At 45.5% G+C, this 12,956-nt stretch overlaps 1 protein-coding gene across 1 annotated transcript in view; it reads right to left on the bottom strand.

Moving 5' to 3' along the window:
- The window catches only part of LOC129713546 (zinc finger protein 609-like), a 183,494-nt gene extending 174,293 nt beyond the window's left edge, over window positions 1-9,201 (bottom strand). The window contains 1 exon segment of the mRNA XM_055662659.1: window positions 8,862-9,201. The gene's annotated coding sequence lies outside the window, so the exon portion shown is untranslated.
- Between the last annotated feature and the right edge of the window lie 3,755 nt (window positions 9,202-12,956).

Raw genomic sequence — 12,956 nt, 5'->3', positions numbered from 1 at the left:
GTAAGCAGTTTCCCCTGGCACGGAGGAATGGAGGGGAGGGTGGTAACGAATTGGGAGGAGAGAAAAAGAGAAGTGGCTCTTCCTTTGATTCCCAGCAGCCATGAAGTACAATGCAAACAGCTTCATAAAAAACAAACCAGTTGACCCACATGGAAATGAAAGTGTTTCACTCCACACACGGTTGACAGAACATAAAAAAATACAACACTGGAACAGGCTCTTCAGTCCACAATGTCCGATACAAGATGCCAAGATAATCTAATCTCATTTATCCCTCCATTCCCTGGATATCCATGTCCCTATTTAAAAGCCTCAAACACCACTATCGTACATGTCTCCACTACAACCCTGGCAGCATGAACCTGGCACCTATCTAAAGGTTCTACACTACCCATACCTCTCATCACTTTTCTCTCCTTCTATTCGTTCTCCAAACCTCCAGTGTTCCACCAAAGGTCCGTCCAATTTGTCCTTGTAACTAATCCCCTCTAATCCACAAGGGTTTTTCGCAAGGTTCTTGCATCTTTGCAACCTAATGCCATCAATCTATTTTCCTTTTCCCTCGTCTGTTTTACACAACTAATTGCTAAAAGCATATATGCAATTTTGCCTTAAATTCCACGAGTACAGAAGCATTTCCTGAATTGCACATTAGATGTACTAATAAGAGGTTTTATTCAGAGCCGAGTGTAAGCCTTCTTTACAGGTAGAAACATCACTGTCTACTCCTGCAAATTCTTTCAGAACCTGAAAGATGACCAATAACATTTAGTTTTTCTGAAGAAGAGATCATCACTGTCCTAGAAACCTCTCAATACTTGCACCATGTGGATTCAAGATGGCTCCCAAGCCAGGCGACTCCGTGCGCTGATCATAGAAGTGGATCTGCAATCACGTTACCATCGTTCCACCCTTTTAAATCTCTACTCTAACAGCAGTATTTCTTACTTTAACTCCGCTTTTTCCTAATCTCCTTTCACGGGCTGCACGGCGACGTAGCTGTAGAACTATTGCCTTTCAGCGTCAGAGACTCGGTTTGATCCTGACTACGGGTGCAGTCTGTAGAGTCTGTACGTTCTCCCTGTGATCTGCGTGGGTTTTCTCCTCCAACACTCCAAAGATGTACAGGTTTCCAGGTTAATTGGTTTGGTATATCGTGCCCTCCATAATGTCTGGGACAAAGACCCATCATTTATTTATTTGCCTCTGTACTCCACAATTTGAGATTTGTAATGGAAAAAAAATCACATGTGGTTACAGTGCACATTGTCAGATTTTAATAAAGGCTATTTTTATACATTTTGATTTCACCATGTAGAAATTACAGCAGTGTTTATGCATAGCGCCCCATTTTAGGGCACCATAATGTTTGGGACACAGCAATGTCATGTAAATGAAAGTAGTCATGTTTAGTATTTTGTTGCATATCTTTGCATGTAATGACTGCTTGAAGTCTGTGATTCATGGACTTCACCAGTTGCTAGGTGTCTTCTCTGATGATGCTCTGCCAGGCCTGTATTGCAGCCATCTTTAGCTTATGCTTGTTTTGGAGGCTAGTCCCCTTCAGTTTTTCTCTTCAGTATATAAAAGGCATGCTCAATTGGGTTCAGATTGGGTGATTGACTTGGCCACTCAAGAATTTACAATTTTTTAGCTTTGAATAACTCCTTTGTTGCTTTAGCAGTATGTTTGGGATCATTGTCTTGCTGTAGAATGAACCGCTGGCCAATGAGTTTTGAGGCATTTGTTTGAACTTGAGCAGATAGGATGTGTCTATACACTTCAGAATTTATTATGCTACTACCATCAGCAGTTGTATCATCAATGAAGATAAGTGAGCCAGTACCTTCAGCAGCCATACATGCCCAGGCCATAACACCCCCACCATTGCGTTTCACAGACGAGGTGGAATGCTTTGGATCTTGGGCAGTTCCTTCTCTCCTCCATAGTTTGCTCTTGCCATCACTCTGATATTAGTTCATCTTCATCTCATCTGTCCACAAGACCTTTTTCCGGAACTGTGGTTGCGCTTTTAAGTACTTCTTGGCAAACTGTAACCCGGCCATTCTACTTATGCGGCTAACCAGTGGTTTGCATCTTGCAGTGTAGCTTCTGTATTTCTGTTCATGAAGTCTTCTGCGGACAGTGGTCATTGACAAATCCACACCCGACTCCTGAAGAGTGTTTCTGATCTGTCGGACAGGTGTTTGTGGATTTTTCTTTATTATAGAGAGAATTCTTCTGTCGTCAGCTGTGGAGGTCTTCCTTGGCCTGCCAGTCCCTTTGTGATTAATAAGCTCACCAGTGCTCTCTTTCTTCTTAATGATGTTCCAAACAGTTGATTTGGGTAAGCCTAAGGTTTGGCTGATGTCTCTTAACAGCTTTATTTTTGTTTCTCAGTCTCATAATGGCTTCTTTGACTTTCATTGGCACAACTTTAGTCCTCATGTTGATAAACAGCAATAAAAGTTTCCAAAAGTGATGGAAAGACTGGAGGAAAGATTTGGTGCTGAGAGCTTTCTTATACCTGCATTAAGGAGGCAATTAAACACACCTGAGCAATTATAAACGCTTGTGAAGACATGTCCCAAACATTATAGTGCCCTGAAATGGGTGGACTATGTATAAACACAGCTGTAATTTCTACATGGTGAAACCAAAATGTATAAAAATGGCCTTTAATAAAATCTGACCATGTGCGCTTTATCAACATGTAATTTTTTTTTTTTTAATTATAAATTTCAAATTGTGGAGTAGAGGCAAATAAATAAATTATGGATCTTTGTCCCAAACGTTATGTCCCACACTGTAAATGTTAAAAAAAATTGTCCCCAGTCTGAGGAGGATTGTGTTAGTGTGCGAGCATCATTGGTCGGTGCGGACTCAGTGGGCCGAATGGCCTGTTTCCGTGCTGTATGTCTAAACTAATCTAAAGTAAAAATCAATCAATTTTCCAACTCCTGCTACCAGAAGACCTACCGCAACAACTCTTGATGCTGGAGGAGCGACCAGCGAGGCCCACTGCGACCATGAAGACCTGCGGCTTACCGACCTCCCTCAGATCAGACTTTACTGGACTTTATCTTACACTTACCGTTATTCCCTTGATCATGTATCTGTACACTGTGGATGACTCAACTGTAATCATGTATTATCTTTCTGCTGACAGGTTAGCACACAACAACAGCTTTTCACTGTACCTCGGTACATGTGACAATAAACTGAACTAACTAAACCAAACTTATACCTTTATTTCACACCTTGACATCATTTAAAATAAGATCAGAACTCCATGTACGAGTCTATTCCATCAAAATATCCCTCAGCAATGAAGACTGCAGTGTGAGTCTGAGCAGCAGAGACCAAGATGGGAAGAATGCAGATATTAGAATTCTCTGTATTAAATATTAACTGCCACAATCTACAAGCTCCTAGAGTTTATTACTCTCCTCGGTGTATTTGTATTCTGAATGTCAGATCACAAATCTAAAAGAAAATGCTGCAACATTGAAAACCTATACGAATATCAAAACACTAGAAAAACCCAAAGGGTAAGTAAGCATCTGTGCAGGCAGAAACACAGACAATATTTCAAATTGTTGACTCTCCCTCAGCATCAAGGTCTGATGTCCAACTTTGTGAAGTTTAGTTTAGAGATACAGCGCAGAAACAAGCCATTTTGGCCCACCAAGCCCGCACCGACTAGCGAATACCCTGTATACTAGCATTGGGGACAATTTACAATCTTTACCAAAGGCAAATCAACCTACAAACCTGGGGTAGACAAATGCTGGAAAAACTCAGCGGGTGAGGCAGCATCTATGGAGCGAAGGGTCTCGACCCGAAACGTCACCCATTTCCTTCGCTCCATGGATGCTGCCTCACCCGCTGAGTTTCTCCAGCATTTTTGTCTACCTTCGATTCTCCAGCATCTGCAGTTCCTTCTTAAACCTACAAACCTGTACATCTTTGGAGTGTGGGAGAAAACTGGAGCACCCGGGAAAAAGCCACATGTTCAAACAAACTCCATACAGACAGCATCTGTAGTCAGGATTGAACACGGGCCACTTGCACATTCAGGCAGCAACTCTACTGCTGCGTCACCGTGCCTCCCTGTAACCAGACCTCATCTGCTGACAATTTCCACATTTCCTGTTTCAACACCAATTCTTGAGTGAGATCATTCTCCACTTCCAAACTGAAAACCAACTGCTTCCCACCACTCTGCTCTTTTAACCCAGCTTCTACTTCCCCGTCATGGTCTTCAGTTTTGCTCACAGGTCTATCACACGGTGGCACTCCATCAAATTCCTTTTGAAAACCCAAAATACACATCAACTCTCTTCATTACTTCAGCAAAGAATGCAATCTAGTAAAGCAGCCTTGCTTTTATTAAATGATAACAGAGATTTACCACCCAGATTTTTTCCAAATGACAACTTTGCCCAGGATTAGTGTCAAAGTTTCCCTCGACCATTGTTAACCTAATCAGCTTGCAGTGCAGCCAGAGTAGCTGAAGGCTTTGCCAGATAAAGTGAATCAGAAGATAAACATAAAATGCTGGAATAACTCAGGGCGACAGGCAGTATCTCTGGAGAGAAGAAATGGGTGACGTTCTAAAGAAGGGTCTTGACTTGAAACAGCACCCATTCCTTCTCTCCAGGGATGCTGCCTGTCTTGCTATAGTTACTCCAGCATTTTGTGTCTATCTTCAGTGTGAACCAGCATCTGCAGTTCCTTCCTACACAAAGTGAATCCGAAGATACACACTACTCTGAAGAATCTCGACCCAAAACGTCACCTATTCCTTTTATCCAGAGGTACAGCCTGACCCGCTGAGTTACTCCAGCTTTTTATGTCTATCTTCAGTATAAACCAACCTTTGCAGTTCTTTCCTACGCAAAGTGAATCAGATGTTGAGACACAGAGAAGCCCAGTCAAAAGTGAGATGCTGGAGCAGATTACAAGGACAGGCAGAGCAAGAATATCATGTTATATACATTTGATGTACAGAGCAAGTAGAACCAGAGTGATCACAGCACTAAGCAATGCTACACAGGGCAGGACATCAAATGCACTGATTTGTTTGATTTACTGGACTGTGGGTTTAGCACAAGTGGAGAGCAAAGTTGTTGACCCCACAGGTACAATTAGTACTATTTCCTGGCTATTGATCACAAGGATTTATACAAAGCAGGTGCATGCTTACCTGCAATTATTTTTTATTGCTTTCTCAACATTCACCACTCAGCTTTTAAGAGCCCAAGTGTGATTTTCACATTCTGGCAGCTGGTTGCAAGATATTAGTAACACATCCTTTATTTGAATTTGATTTGAGTAATTTAGCAAAAGGAACACAATGTGGAGTGATATATATTTTAATTGATTAATTTGATTTCAATGTAATCTATTAAAAACGTCACTACACATTTTGTTCCTTTTTTTTTTAATTTTCCTTGCTTTGTGCAGCATCATACAGTCATGGCCCTTTAGCCCAACAGGTCCATGCCAACCAAACCAAGATGCCCCATCTAACACAGTCCCACTGGCTTTAGTTTGTAGGTATTGACTCTCTTCTGAAGTCATGATGCAGCTTAATAGGACTTTGGTTCGGTCGCAATTGGAATATTGTGTACAGTTCTGATCGCACCATTACATGAAGGATTTGGAGGCTTTAGAAAGGGTGCAGCAGAGGTTTACCAGAATGATGACTGGACTAAGGGGTACCAGCTACAAGGAGAGCTTGGACAGACTTGAATTGTTTTCTCTGGAATGCCAGAGGTTGCGGGGAGACCAGATAGTAACATTATGGGGGGCATAATGCGGCCTACAACAATCTAAAGCCGCGGTCTCCGGTGAGGAAGTGCCGATCCTGGACTGACTCTGGACTCTGGTCCTGTCCACGGGGGGGAAATGGAGGAGGACTGGCCAAATGTTGTGCCTTCCACCACAGTGATGAATGCTGTGGTGGATGTTTGTGTTACATTTTGTGTGTTCTTTATTATTGTATCGCTGCTGACAACCCAATCCTTGCCGGGTCACTGCTCGTGCGGTCGACCGGTAGGTGCAGAGAGTAGCTTTGAATGTTTGTCTCTTCGTTGATTGTGTCTCTTTCTCCTTTTTTTTTAAAAGCTACTGTAATGCGCCCTTTTAAATTGCCCCTCGGGGATGAATAGTGCTTGATTGATTGATTGATTGATAAATAGGGCAGATGGTCAGAATCATCAGATGGTCAAAATATGGTAGAATCCTTTTCCAGGGTGGAAAAAAACAAATACTAGAATATATAGCTTTAAGGTGAGAGGGGAAAAGTTTAAAGGAGATATGCAGAGAAAGTTTCCTTTGCACAGAGGGTGGTGAGTGCCTGGAACGTGCTGCCGGGGTTGGTAGTTGAAGCAAATACATTTGCCATTTGAAATACTTTTGGAAAAGCATTTGGATATGCAGGGAATTAAGGGATGTGGTTCATGTTCAGGTAGACAAGTGATAGTCTTGGTATCATGGTCGGCACAGACATTGTGGGCCGAAGGGCCTGTTCTTGTGCTGTACTGTTCTATGTACTGTTGCTTTTTTTGCCATCATAGAGAGCTTGTGTCCATGATCCATCACTGGATATTTGGCTTTAGAAGAAATCACTGCAAATACCAGGCACATGTTCTCCCAGAGCAGCTCACTGCTTTCCTGATATATATTTGACAACTATTCTCTGTAATCCAGCCTGCACCATGCGAACAAAGTCACACAGGCAGTCCCAGTCGTCAGTTGCTGGAAATGTTTTCAGTGGTATAAGCCATGCATCTGACCTATGATGAGACCAACAATGGTGAATCAATGACCTTGACAATCAAACCAAGCTCACCAAGTGACAAATCGCCACCAGTAAACATAACAAAACACACCGACTGCATGAAAACCTCCAGATGTAATCCATAGCTATGGACAACTGAAACTCCCATTTTCCATGTTGATTATCCAAACACTAATATAGAGCATAATATGTGCATTTGTTAACAAACTTCAATAAGTAATCGAAGATAGACACAAAATGCCACAGTAACTTAGTAACAGACAGAATCTCCAGAGAGAAGGAATGGGTGACGTTTCGGGTCGAGACCCTTCCTCAAACTCATCAGATTTGGGTGACGTTTTGGGACGAGACCCTTCTTTGGACGAGGGGGCCTTGACCCGAAACATCACCCATTCCTTCTCTTGAGAGATGCTGCCTGTCCCGCTGACTCACTCCAGAATTTTGTATCTATCTTCAGTGTAAACCAGCGTCTAGTTTCCTCCTACCCACATGCAATAAGCAAAGATTCCTCATCTTTGATCATCAATGGAACACTACCAGATCAGTGACAACATGATAACTGGTGCCAACAGGACAAGCTCTTAATGTAATCCAGATTTAAAAAAACACTGAACAAGTGGCAAGTGCTGAGGCTGCCTCATGTCACAGCTGCCCAGTGGACAGATTTATGGGATCATTCAGGTCCTGCATGACATCCACAATGCAAGGCAAATCCATGCAGATCCAATCTGCCACCAACAAGACTACCCTGGCACTCCTAACACCAATCCTTAATTGCTTCAACAAATGCTTTTCTCAATTATACTCCTCGTACAACAACATTTTGAACACAGTCCCACATGCATTTAGAGACACTCAGGGCAGGAAATATTGCATTAAAAATAAGCTTGCATTTTGATAGCACCACTTAAAATCTCAGGTCACCTTAGTCATAAAGTACTTTTAGACGTGGCAACAGCAACTACTTTAGTGGGTGTTGCGCTAACGATAATGATATGCCAAGAGGTTAGTAGAATTCCCCTAGCCTTCAAAATAATACTGAGATTTTTTTTACATCCACCTAACAGGCAGGTGGAGCCTTGATTTAAATCCCATCTGAAAGACAACGTCTTTGTAACAGTGCGCTGGAGTAACAGCCAAGATTCTGTGTTGGAGTCTCTGAAATAGAATGTGATGTTTATACAGTGGTCAGGGTGCTATGATCAAGCTACAGTTGACAGTACGCATCACAATCTAGTACTAATGCACATCCCCCAATATTCCTAACACCCAAAAATCTTTAACTTGACCCTTAACCCCATTTCTAAAAAATAAATTCTAAACCAAGTAATGGATCGGTTTACAAAAGAAACCAGTGATCAGGGGAAAAGATTCACCTTCCAATATTCATCAGCACACCAACCTCCACCCCTCAACATTCTGCCCACTATCTTAATAAAATCCAAACTGGACGGTCTGCACTGGTTTCTGGAGCAAGGTTTGAATCACAATCATCTGACTCAGAGGGTGCTGTAACTGAGCCAAGTGCACCAAGGCACCAAACAACATGGAAAGAGGGAGGGATAAGTAAACAGACAATAAATGAGACTCAATGTAACAGAAGGGACTCTGTCTACTTGTGAAGCTGCCAGCGTTGGGGGCTCGGGCACCACAACAATGCCTCTCTGCTCGCTCTTCGATGCTTCCAGCCAAAGCCAAGAGGAGGGGAGGGGAGGGAGGGGAGGGAGGGGGCAGTGGCTGAGGTTTATTGGGGAGAGGAGGCTAACTAACTCTGACCCCCAGTATCCTCGTCCTGCCCCCTCTCACCTCGCACCATGTGCCGGCTCTGGGCTGGTGAGATCCGGCTCGGATCCTCTCGGCCCAACCACCCCCCTCCCTCCCTCTCTCGCAACCACCTGTCACCACACCGAGCCCGGGCAGCCCGCTAATCGAGCCCCCTGCCCGGTCCCGGGGGATCGGGCCCGACATCTCTTCCCCCTCCTCCCCAAACAACCCCGGCCTCGAACAAACAAAGGGATTGTTCCCGTCAGAGAGACAGAGAGCGGCGGCTTACCCGGGGACGGCAGCCGGGCTCCAGGCTCATCGACGCGGCTGAGGGCTCGGAGCTTGGCCGCTTTCACCGGGGGGTCGCGGCCATCTCACACTCACTCTCCACCGACAGCTCGGGCTCCGACAGCGGCGGCGAGGCCCGAGGCCGCAGGCTGGGGAAGGGCCGGGCCAGGCCAGGCGGCGGTGGCGGGGCCAGGCCGGGTCAGCTGGGCTGGGCTGGGCTCGGGTCAGTCAGTCAGGCTGCGGGGCCGCTCTCGGGCCCGATCCCCCCGCTCCGCTCTCTCCGCTCCCAGATCCGCGCAGTCCCCGAGGCGAAGGACTGACTGATGCACTAGCGAGGCGGCGGGCAAAACCCGGCGTGGAGCCCACAACACCCGGAGCGGGGCGGAGCGGACTGCCAGGCGGCGCAAAACCCGCGACGGAGCCGCCTCGAACCCGGAACGGAACGGAACGAAGATCCGGGTAAAACCCGGGGTGGCTCTCTAACTCGGATTTGGACAAGGGAAAACACGGAACGGAATCACTCACGGAGTGAACCCGGAGCCAAACTAAGTCAAAGTCAAGGGTTACACAGAAACGCTGGAGAAACTCAGCGGGTGCAGCAGCATCTATGGAGCGAAGGAAATAGGCAACGTTTCGGGCCGAAACCCTTCTTCAGACTGGGGAAGGGCCGCAGACTAAGTCAAAGTCCCCCTCCCATTCCCAATCCGACCTCTCTGTCCTGGGTCTCCTCCATGGCCAGAGCGAGCAACACCGGAAATTGGAGGAACAGCACCTCATATTCCGCTTGGGGAGCCTGCATCCGGCGGGCATGAACATTCTCCCAATTTTGTTAGCCCTTGCTGTCTCCTCCCCTTCCTTAGCCCTCGAGCTGTCTCCTCCCATCCCCCCGCCCTCGGGCTCCTCCTCCTCCTTTTTTCCTTCCTTCTCCCCGCCACCCCCTATCAGTCTGAAGAAGGGTTACGGCCCGAAACGTTACCTATTTCCTTCGCTCCATAGATGCTGCTGCACCCGCTGAGTTTCTCCAGCATTTTTGTGTACCTAGGTCAAAGTCAAAGTAGCCTTTATTGTCATTCAGACCTTTCGGTCTGTACGAAATTTCGTTGCCTTGCAGTCATACATATAATAAAAATGACAAAAACACGCAATAAACACAAATTTAACATCCACCACAGTGAGTTCACCAGGCACCTCCTCACTGTGATGGAAGGCAAAAATCTCAAAGTCCTTGTCTCTTCCCTCCTTGTTCTCCCTCTGCTCCGAGGGGACCTGTGAGCTCCCGACGCTGTCGTCCACCTGAAGAAGGGTTTCGTGGCCGATCCTCCGAGGGAAATCTGGAAAAAGACTCAAATTGATTGAGTGACTCATCAGGTCAGGCAGCATATCTGGAGAACATAGATAGTGACATTTATAATCAAGATCATTCTTGGTTCTTGGTTTTTAAGTAGGAACTGCAGATGCTGGAAAATCAAAGGTCGTTTTCAAAGTTTTCGAAAATCGAAGGTAGACAAAAGGTAGAAGGTTTCTTGGTTTCTTGGTCCTCCAAAATATTCCAAGTGGAATTTAAACTGGAGGTGGTGGAGGGAGGACTTAAGCCAGAAAGGGTTTTTGGGAAGAAAGAGCTACTTTAAATTTAGTTGCATCTAGTTGGTTAACTATAGTAGGGTGAAGACTATTCCATGCTTTAATTGTGTGGGGGAAGAACGAATTGATGTACACATCTGTCTTGGCAGCTGGTATCACAAATTGGATCGAATGCCCTCGTCTGCTCCTAATTGGTTTGGGTCTGGTGTAGGTTTTGTAATCTATGTCGAGCTGGCCATTTAACATTTTGTAAAAACAGGTCAAACGGTGAGCTTCACGTCTGTCTTGGAGAGGGTTCCACCCCAGTGAATTAAGAAGTTTGGTAACACTCGCTTCTCTCTCATAGGTATTAGTAACAAATCGAGCTGCCTGTCTTTGGACACGTTCTTCAGACCAGATTGGAATTTGGGTCTCAACCCAAAATGTCACCTATCCATGTTCTCCAAAGATGCTGCCTGATTTTAGACTTTAGATATACAGCGTGCAAATAGGCTCTTCGCCACACCGGGTCCACACTGACCAGCAATCACCCATACACTAGTTCAATCCTAATAGGAACAATTTACCAAAGCCAATTAATCTACAAACATATGTCTTTGGGAAGTGGGAGGAAACCAGAGCACCCAGAGGAAATCCACACGGTCACAGAGAGAACGTGCAAATGCCACACAGAAAGCATCTTTCATCAGGATCGAACCTGAGTCTCTGCACTTTAGCCAGCATCTTCAGTTTGTTGTTTCTACATGGCAAATATGGAGTGGAGAAACACCAGGAACTGCACACTTTTGAATTTGAGGGAAGCCTGGAGGTTAGAGGTAAAGTTGATTAAATCAAATTCTGTACGGGTGCAGTCTTCAATATAGCAGGAAAAAAGTTATGGATGGTGCCAGTGTATGGTTGGCACCAACGTTTAGCTTTGCCTATATTTGGAACAAGGACTCTTCTGAATCATCAAAAAGGCAGGCAGATGTAAGTGCTCATAGCCACAGCTTTGAGGAAGAAAGTGAACAAAGTCAAAAGGGAAGTTGTTTAAGATGAGTACAAGTTCAAGCAGGCAGAGGAGAGTGTTAGTAGAGGGAACTGTTTGGGTCTCTGTTCAAAGAAGAATCAGAGGGCCCTGAGACCTTCTCGGTGGAGGATGGAGGTGTAAAGAGTCTGGACATCCATGGTAACGATGATGTGATGTGGGACTAGAAATTGAAAGTTATAGAAGTGTTGAAGAGCATGTGAGGTGCCTCTGACATTGGTTGGGAGGGACTAGACAAAGGGGAACAAGGTAGAATCGCAGCATTTGGAGACGAGTTAGGTGGGGCAGGAACAAGTAGAAACAATGGATCTGCCAGGCCAGTCTTGTTTGTGAGGACTCGGAGTGACACAGCGTGAGAGCCAGGGAGAACCGGAGTAATGTGATTGCTTGTGGAGAGGGTTAAATTAAAAAGAATAAAAATCGGAGCGGGGAGGCAATTAATTTACAGGGCAGGCTAGGATTAGTGTAGTTTAAATATACAGAATGGAAACAGTCTCATTGGCCCTCCAAGTCAACACCAACCATTGATAACACATGCACACTGGTTCTATTTCATCCCACTTTCTCATCCACTCCCTACACACCAGAGATCAATTAACCTACAAACCTAGGGATGTGGGAGGAAACTGGAGCACCTGGAGGAAACCCACAGGGAGAGCGTGCAAACTCCACACAGATAGTACCTGAGGTTAGGATCGAACCTGGTCACTGGCACTATGAGACAGCAGCTCCACCAGCTGTATTACTGTTCCACCCTACTGCTAGATTACGGCGTTAGAAATAATTATCAGAACGTAAACATCGAAGAACTGGCCATGTGGGCAGCAAATGGCGGCACGGTGGCGCAGTGGGAGAGTTGCTGCCTCACAGCACCAGAGACTATCCATCCTGACTACGGGTGCTCCCTGTGTGGAGTTTGCACGTTCTTCCCGTGACCACATGGGTATACACTGGATGCTCCAGTTTCCTCCCACATTCCAAAGACGTGTGGGTTTGGAGTTTAATTGGCCTCTGCACATTGTCACTAGTAAGATTGAACTAGTGCATGGGTGATTGCTGGTCAGTGTGGACTCAGAGAGGTGAAGGGCCTGTTTCCGTGCTCATCAACTCGTCTGAAGAAGGGTCACCCATTCCTTCTTTCCGGAAATGCTACCTGTCCCGCTGAGTCACTCCAGCCTTTTGTGTCTATCTGTGAGCTGTAGGTGAATGTCCCTCCGCAGAGGCTGCCTGACCTGCTGAGTTCCTCTGGTGCTTTGTTTTTGACTCATTGTACACTGGAGGTTACATTGAATTTCAGGTCATTCTGTAATCCTTCTGCGTTACATCTCCTGGTCTGAACAAATTTGTCGAGCCTCAGGCCATCTGATGGCCATTTGTTGAAGTGTCTGTTCCTTCACTGCTCTCAGTCGCAGGGTTACGCCAGATTAGGCAAGCAATCCTAGCTGCATCTGCCTGCTTTCTCCAGGGATCTGTAGTGATTGCATCAAT

The sequence above is a fragment of the Leucoraja erinacea genome, chromosome 36 (assembly GCF_028641065.1).
Source record: "Leucoraja erinacea ecotype New England chromosome 36, Leri_hhj_1, whole genome shotgun sequence".
Classification (NCBI taxonomy): Eukaryota; Metazoa; Chordata; class Chondrichthyes; order Rajiformes; family Rajidae; genus Leucoraja; species Leucoraja erinaceus.
Note: the sequence above shows the minus strand (reverse complement) of the source record. Positions and strands in the feature narration are given on the sequence as shown.